General features: G+C 43.5%; 1 long non-coding RNA gene across 1 annotated transcript; it reads right to left on the bottom strand.

Moving 5' to 3' along the window:
- Positions 1–482: 482 nt before the first annotated feature.
- Positions 483–980, bottom strand: LOC147897170 (uncharacterized). Its single transcript, XR_015541802.1, has 2 exons — positions 841–980; positions 483–650 (listed from the first exon to the last, which is right to left on the bottom strand). It is a non-coding gene; the product is annotated as an uncharacterized LOC147897170 (long non-coding RNA).
- Positions 981–7,842: the final 6,862 nt, after the last annotated feature.

Here is a 7,842-nt window from a genome sequence, read left to right as displayed (position 1 = left end):
TGTCCTTAAAAGGGTTTGAGGTAACATCAATAAGGTCTTTATTATATGCAAATGTGGAAAAGAAATCTCTAATTCCAAGAAGAAGTAAAGGCAATGATGCATTCTCTTTCTTTTTTTAAAAGAAGTAAAATTAGCACATTCTTTTTTTCCTTTTTTTTATAGTAAAGGAACTTATACTAGGGTCCTAGAACACTCACAGAAGCATAAAGCCACATAAAAACTCCCAAAAGTTACGAAAGCGAGTGGAAAATAATCACAAAAGGAGGTAATACGAGTTAGTTAAGTCCGTCCGGATATACATATTGAGCTAATAAACACAAAATCCGGATATACATATTGAGCTAATAAACACAAAATCCATCCATGCATGGGAAGCTTTGTAAGCCTAAAGCTGAGGTTTTCCATGCTCCTCATTTGCATGGATGGCCGCGGCCTTCTTTGTGATCATTTCTTGCCAGTGACACCTGCTGTAGCGTTCTTTGCACCCGCGGACTGCGCGCGGGCTGCAAAGCTGCCTTTCGCCACCCCTCCACCTCCGGCCTTCGCCGTCGCCGACTGAATTCTGCTCGCTGCCGTCCCCGACATTGGGGTCTTGTTGCCACTTCCGCCCTTTCCTGACATGGCTTCCGCTCCCCTGATCCAACAACAACCTGCTTACAAAGAGCAAACCGTTCGTACTTCAGTAACCATCGTGTACATAAGAAACGGAGATCCATCCTACCATCCATAGCACACGCTCCCTACCACACGGATCGCTTGCGTAGATCTTGCTAGAACGGGCCTGACATGAAAAACTACGTTTACACATGTGGAGCAACGATTGTAATACACAGTACTCACAAAGAAAGGCTCGAACTCGATCGCAAACGCTTAACGTAAAGGCTCCGCAAGATAGCAGACGCTGGAAGAATGCATCGACTTAAATAGACAGCCCCTCAGCACGAAGCTTCTCGGCAATTGCAGTGCACCGCGGGCGTCCTCAGCACGCTTAAGTCAGTGGTAGCAATTACTTTCCTTTCACATCGCAATTACATACAGAAAATATCTGCAGCCTGTCCCCTTCCATCATAGTGCGAGGTTGAGATCATACGGAAAGCCATGGATGGAGGGAAATCCTGATGATATTCTCTCGCAAATGCAAGGCGAAGAGAAATATAGCAGTCTTTTCCTGATTTTGCGTACGACAGCTGAATTTATCCTCGGCATCAAACATCTCGTGTCACTTGTCCGCTCGGTAGTCCTTTAGCATCTTTTCCTTCGCTAATCGAGAGAGTGACCTTGTCTTTAATTTGCTCGACATTTCCTAAGAAAAACTCTACGCAACTTTATTGTTACAAATTTGCATAAGGTCATCCGCGTGAACTTAGTATTTCTGAATTTCCTAGATGTTTATCTTGTTGATGTGTGAAATGTTGTTCCATTGGCGTGATTTTACACGTGTGAAATGGACTCACATAGATGGCTTAGCAAGCAAGGAATTTCTATTATATGACATGTCAAAAAAATCTCCTAAATCTAGTGTCTATTTTATGTGTTAGTGGGGCTTCTTTGATAGATGTGAAATAATTTTTACCTTGACAAAAACATGTCAACAAAGTTAAAAGCCATATATGTGAAGAGACACAAGGCCAAAAAAATATATTATTCACGTCGATTATTGGCTCCCACATGAGCTGTTTTGTGTTGTAAAGAAAGGAGTTATCATGTGCTCTCTAGTCTCAATATATGTGTATCTCATTTAGCTCAAGAAATCCCTCAGCACTACCAATGACGACTTGCTAATACATGCCTTGCAAGACTTATAAAGTGACAACGTATGGAGAATAGTTAACAATAAGACACATTCAACTTGTCGAAGACTTATAGTGTTGTTTATCTAGAGTTATACAACGTCAAGACTAATACGACATGAGCTTGTTACATGCTCATTACATGGTCAAGTAAATCATGCATATACCAATAGGGTAGGAGTGAATTGAAGATTTCCTTTCATATTCTCTTTGGTGAGAGTTGGAATAGTGTTGATCTTAGGATGTCATGATGTATACTATAGAGTGGTGTATGGATAGAGGATAACAAAGGAGGTAAGGGGGATCAATGAAAAACCCTAATTATATGTATATAGATAAAAAATATTAATAGATCTAAACTCCTTATGTTAAACCCACATCATATGTTTCCATATTTTGGTTGTACCCCTCAAGCTTTCATCTATATACACAGGTTTTTCCCTTGCCCGCATTTGTTGTTTTTCTATTTTGTGGGAGCCCACATGTAATCACACCTCCTCAAATGTATTTGTGGCCCCTTGTATCACTACAAGGCATAGGCCATTTTCCGACGAAAATACCGACGCTTTTTACATTAAAATTTTTTTTTTTCACGGGCACAAAGGTCGCTATAAAAGTCGTTAAAATCGTCGGAAAAGGAGCGTCGCTATAAACCGTCGCTATATAGCGACGCTGTTAATCGTCGCTATATAGCGACGATGTAAACGTCGCTATATAGCGACGATAAAAACGTCGCTATATAGCGACTCTGTTAATCGTCGCTATATAGCGACACTGGTAAACATCGCTATATAGCGACGATTAACAGAAGGTAAAAAAAATGGTTAGTGGGGCTAAACAGGGCCAAAAGGAAGCCCTGTTTAGCCCCACTAACCATTTTTTTTTTTTTGTAATTACAAAAGAAAGTTTTTTATAACAAAATTTCCCTTGCTTGCAGGGTGATACAAAATTGTTCTTGTGAACGATGAGGAAGAAATGCATATACATATACAACTGTGTTTGAAACAAAATTACCCTGTGAAAGGGTGATACAAAATGGCTCTAACGAGCGGATATGAAAAATGCTACTACCACTACTAATCCGAATCCGAATCCGAATCGTCTTGTTGGGCTGTTCCCTGGTCCTCGGCACCTGCATCTTCTCCCTCGTCCCCGACACCTGCGTCTTCTCCTTCGTCATCGGCACCTGCGTCCGATCCTTGCCCCTGTTGATCGCTCGTCTCTGATGATGGGACGCTTGAGCTTTGACCCTGAGACTGAACCATATAAATCGAAAATTAGATTGGAACTTAAATTAAAAAGTGAGATTACAAGCAGGAGTAAACTTATACCGTGCGAGCAGCCACCTCAGCCCAATCGAATGTCGCTCCCATTGCCTCTTGCTCAATGAACCACGGCTTGGTTCCTATCCGAAATGCGCGCCGCGTCTCTGCATCCGTAGGAAGACGACCCATCGCAGCTTGCTGTGGATCCAATTTATGAGAGTTAGAGTTAGCTAAAGTGCATGTAATATGTAAGTAAAACAAATAGAACAATACATTAAATGGAAAGAAGTAAACTTACCACGGTTGCCTCGAACGCATACCGTCCACCTGCACCAAAGTGCGAAGTACCTACGACATCCAGCCGTCTCTTCGCAGCCCTCCTCTGACCCTCGAACATTTCAGGATGGTCCCTATTCTGCTTCTTCAAGAACTTCCAATCAGCTTTGTCTGCCCAGCTGGGTTTAGACAACCCCTTTGTAATGGAAGTACGCATGGTTGATCTGCGATGCTTTAGGACCAAACCCATGCGCTCGAGCATATAACTGTTATTAAACTCCACATTTGGCGGATTAGGAAATCTGAGTTTTAACTCATCGATCACCGCCTGCTTCTTTTGGGCATCTTGATACCGCCAATCGATATTTATGCCGCTCTTGAAGTGATGACTCATCAACCGCCTCATGGCGGCCATCACTGCTTTGCCCTTTTTGTCTTCTATTATCTCTCCGGCAGATGTGATTTGATAGGAGAGATCCCCTGATGAGTAAGGGGGACTGACGGTAGCAGAGTCTGAAGGAGTGGAAGCTGCGCGACCGCTTCCGGATCGAGGAGTAGCTGTGGGAGTAGGAGAGGGAAAGGGACCTGACTGATACTGTGTCTCCGGACCAAGTGGAGACCTAAAGGAGCGTGAGTGTGCTGACTCGTCTACATCTCCTGAGTCAGCACAACATGAGCCGCCCATCCTACTCTTCCTTCCCTTGCGGGAGGCATGCGCAGGTGATGATCCCGCGGTCGAAGGGGCGCGAGGGGATGGCTGGGCTGTACGTCCACCCGTCGGTGTAGGGGAAGGAATTGCGGAGGTCCTCTGAGAGAGCAGAGAGAAGAATCTCGCTGCCTCCTCATCGCTCATCTGCGCTACAAACTCGTCGGGAGTCCCAACAAAGCCATGCGCGGCTAGCAAAGGAGTCCCCTGAGGGGTAGTCGCAGTGCTACGTGGAAGAGGGGTCGGACCAGGGGTAGTCACAGTGCTAGGACCGAGAGGAGTCGGACCAGGGGTAGTCCTCGGGGTAGTCGCCTGAGAGGAATCAAAGTCCTCTGGAGCATATAGATCGTGAGCTCTCCTCCTGCGAGGCTGTCCGTACTCGTCCGATGAGCGACGTGATCCCATGTCTAACATAGACACAAACACGAAAACAGAAAACAAATAAACAAACATGAGCATTCTCATAGGCATAGGCATAGGCAAGAAGAAAGAAGAGGGAAAGGAAAGAAGAGGGAAAGGAAAGAGGGAAAGGAAAGAGGGAAAGATAAGAGGGAAAGGAAAGAGGGAAAGAAGAGGGAAAGATAAGAGGGAAAGAAGATGTAAAGGAAAGAAAAGAATGAGAACGAGGAAATAGAGAATGAGAGAAAGGGAAAGAGAAGGAGAGAAGCATCTCTCATTCTCTATTTCCGCATAAGCTCCTTCTCTTTTTCCGCGAAAATAGAGGAGGAGAGAAGCATAAGCTTCTCTCATTCTCTATTTCCGCATATGCTCACGCAAAAGAGAAAGAGAAAGAGCTTATGCGGAAAGAGAGAAAGAGCTTATGCGGAAAAGAGAATGAGATCCGCATATGCTTCTCTCATTCTCCATTTCTGCATAAGCTCCTGCGGAAACTTCCGCATAAGCTCATGCTCATGAATAAGCATAAGCTCATGCTTATGCTCATGCGGAAATAGAGAAGGAGCTTATGCGGAATGAGAGAAGGAGCTTATGCGGAATAAGAGAAGGAGCTCATGCGGAAACTTGCGGAAACTTGCATGCGGAATAAGAGAAGGAGCTTATGCGGAAAAAGAGAATGAGAGAAGCATATGCTTCTCTCATTCTCTATTTCCGCATAAGCTCTTGCGGAAACTTACGCATAAGCTCATGGACATGAATGAGCATAAGCATGAAGAATGAGCATAAGCATGAGCTTATGCTTATGCTTATGCATAAGCATAAGCATAAGCATAAGCTCATGCTTATGCTCATGCGGAAAAAGAGAGGGAGCTTATGCGGAAAAAGAGAAGGAGCACTTGCGGAAACTTGCGGATAAGAGAAGGAGAGAAGGAGCTTATGCTTATGCTTATGCTTATGCGGAATGAGAGAAGGAGCTTATGCGGAGAGAAGGAGAGAAGGAGCTCATGCTTATGCTTATGCGGAATGAGAGAAGGAGCTTATGCGGAAAAAGAGAATGAGAGAAGCATATGCTTCTCTCATTCTCTATTTCCGCATAAGCTCTTGCGGAAACTTACGCATAAGCTCATGCTCATGAATGAGCATAAGCATGAGCTTATGCTTATGCTTATGCGCAAGAGCTTATCCGCAAGTTTCCGCAAGTGCTCCTTCTCTTTTTCCGCATAAGCTCCTCCTCTATTTCCGCATGAGCATAAGCATGAGCTTATGCTTATGCTTATGCATAAGCATAAGCATAAGCTCATGCTTATGCTCATGCGGAAATAGAGGAGGAGCTTATGCGGAAAAAGAGAAGGAGCACTTGCGGAAACTTGCGGATAAGCTCTTGCGGAAACTTACGCATAAGCTCTTGCGGATGAATGAGCATAAGCATGAGCTTATGCTTATGCTTATGCATAAGCATAAGCATAAGCATAAGCATAAGCTCATGCTTATGCTCATGCGGAAATAGAGAAGGAGCTTATGCGGAATGAGAGAAGGAGCTTATGCGGAATAAGAGAAGGAGCTCATGCGGAAACTTGCGGAAACTTGCATGCGGAATAAGAGAAGGAGCTTATGCGGAAAAAGAGAATGAGAGAAGCATATGCTTCTCTCATTCTCTATTTTCGCATAAGCTCTTGCAGAAACTTACGCATAAGCTCATGGACATGAATGAGCATAAGCATGAAGAATGAGCATAAGCATGAGCTTATGCTTATGCTTATGCATGAGCATAAGCATAAGCATAAGCTCATGCTTATGCTCATGCGGAAATAGAGAAGGAGCTTATGCGGAATGAGAGAAGGAGCTTATGCGGAAAAAGAGAATGAGAGAAGCATATGCTTCTCTCATTCTCTATTTCCGCATAAGCTCTTGCGGAAACTTACGCATAAGCTCATGCTCATGCTCATGAATGAGCATAAGCATGAGCTTATGCTTATGCTTATGCATAAGCATAAGCATAAGCTCATGCTTATGCTCATGCTTATGCTCATGCTTATGCTTGCGGATGAATGAGCATAAGCATGAGCTTATGCTTATGCTTATGCATAAGCATAAGCATAAGCATAAGCATAAGCTCATGCTTATGCTCATGCGGAAATAGAGAAGGAGCTTAAGCGGAATGAGAGAAGGAGCTTATGCGGAAAAAGAGAATGAGAGAAGCATATGCTTCTCTCATTCTCTATTTCCGTATAAGCTCTTGCGGAAACTTACGCATAAGCTCATGCGAAGAATGAGCATAAGCATGAGCTTATGCTTATGCTTATGCATAAGCATAAGCATAAGCATAAGCATAAGCTCATGTTATGCTCATGCGGAAATAGAGAAGGAGCTTATGCGGAATGAGAGAAGGAGCTTATGCGGAAAAAGAGAATGAGAGAAGCATATGCTTCTCTCATTCTCTATTTCTGCATAAGCTCTTGCGGAAACTTACGCATAAGCTCTTGCGGATGAATGAGCATAAGCATGAGCTTATGCTTATGCTTATGCATAAGCATAAGCATAAGCATAAGCATAAGCTCATGCTTATGCTCATGCGGAAATAGAGAAGGAGCTTAAGCGGAATGAGAGAAGGAGCTTATGCGGAATAAGAGAAGGAGCTCATGCGAAAACTTGCGGAAACTTGCATGCGGAATAAGAGAAGGAGCTTATGCGGAAAAAGAGAATGAGAGAAGCATATGCTTCTCTCATTCTCTATTTCCGCATAAGCTCTTGCGGAAACTTACGCATAAGCTCATGGACATGAATGAGCATAAGCATGAAGAATGAGCATAAGCATGAGCTTATGCTTATGCTTATGCTCATGCATAAGCATAAGCATAAGCTCATGCTTATGCTCATTCTTCATGCTTATGCTCATTCATGTCCATGAGCTTATGCGTAAGTTTCCGCAAGAGCTTATGCGGAAATAGAGAATGAGAGAAGCATATGCTTCTCTCATTCTCTATTTCCGTATAAGCTCTTGCGGAAACTTACGCATAAGCTCATGCGAAGAATGAGCATAAGCATGAGCTTATGCTTATGCTTATGCATAAGCATAAGCATAAGCATAAGCATAAGCTCATGCTTATGCTCATGCGGAAATAGAGAAGGAGCTTATGCGGAATGAGAGAAGGAGCTTATGCGGAAAAAGAGAATGAGAGAAGCATATGCTTCTCTCATTCTCTATTTCCGCATAAGCTCTTGGGGAAAGGAAAGAGATAAGGGAAAAGAGAGAGGGGGAAAGAGAGAATAAGAGAAGAGGGAAAAAAGAGAAGGGGGAAAATGAGAAAAAGAGAAGGGGGAAGAGAGGGTTCCTACGCCCATCACTGCAGCTAGCGCTTAAGGCGCTAGCTGCAGGCAAATGCAAATAACAAAAAGCTTAAATGGAAAG

This window comes from Dipteris shenzhenensis, chromosome 11 (assembly GCF_047967505.1).
Source record: "Dipteris shenzhenensis isolate YYH24624 ecotype China chromosome 11, Dip_SZ_1.0, whole genome shotgun sequence".
Taxonomy (NCBI): Eukaryota; Viridiplantae; Streptophyta; class Polypodiopsida; order Gleicheniales; family Dipteridaceae; genus Dipteris; species Dipteris shenzhenensis.
This window is presented reverse-complemented; position numbering and strand designations above follow the sequence as displayed.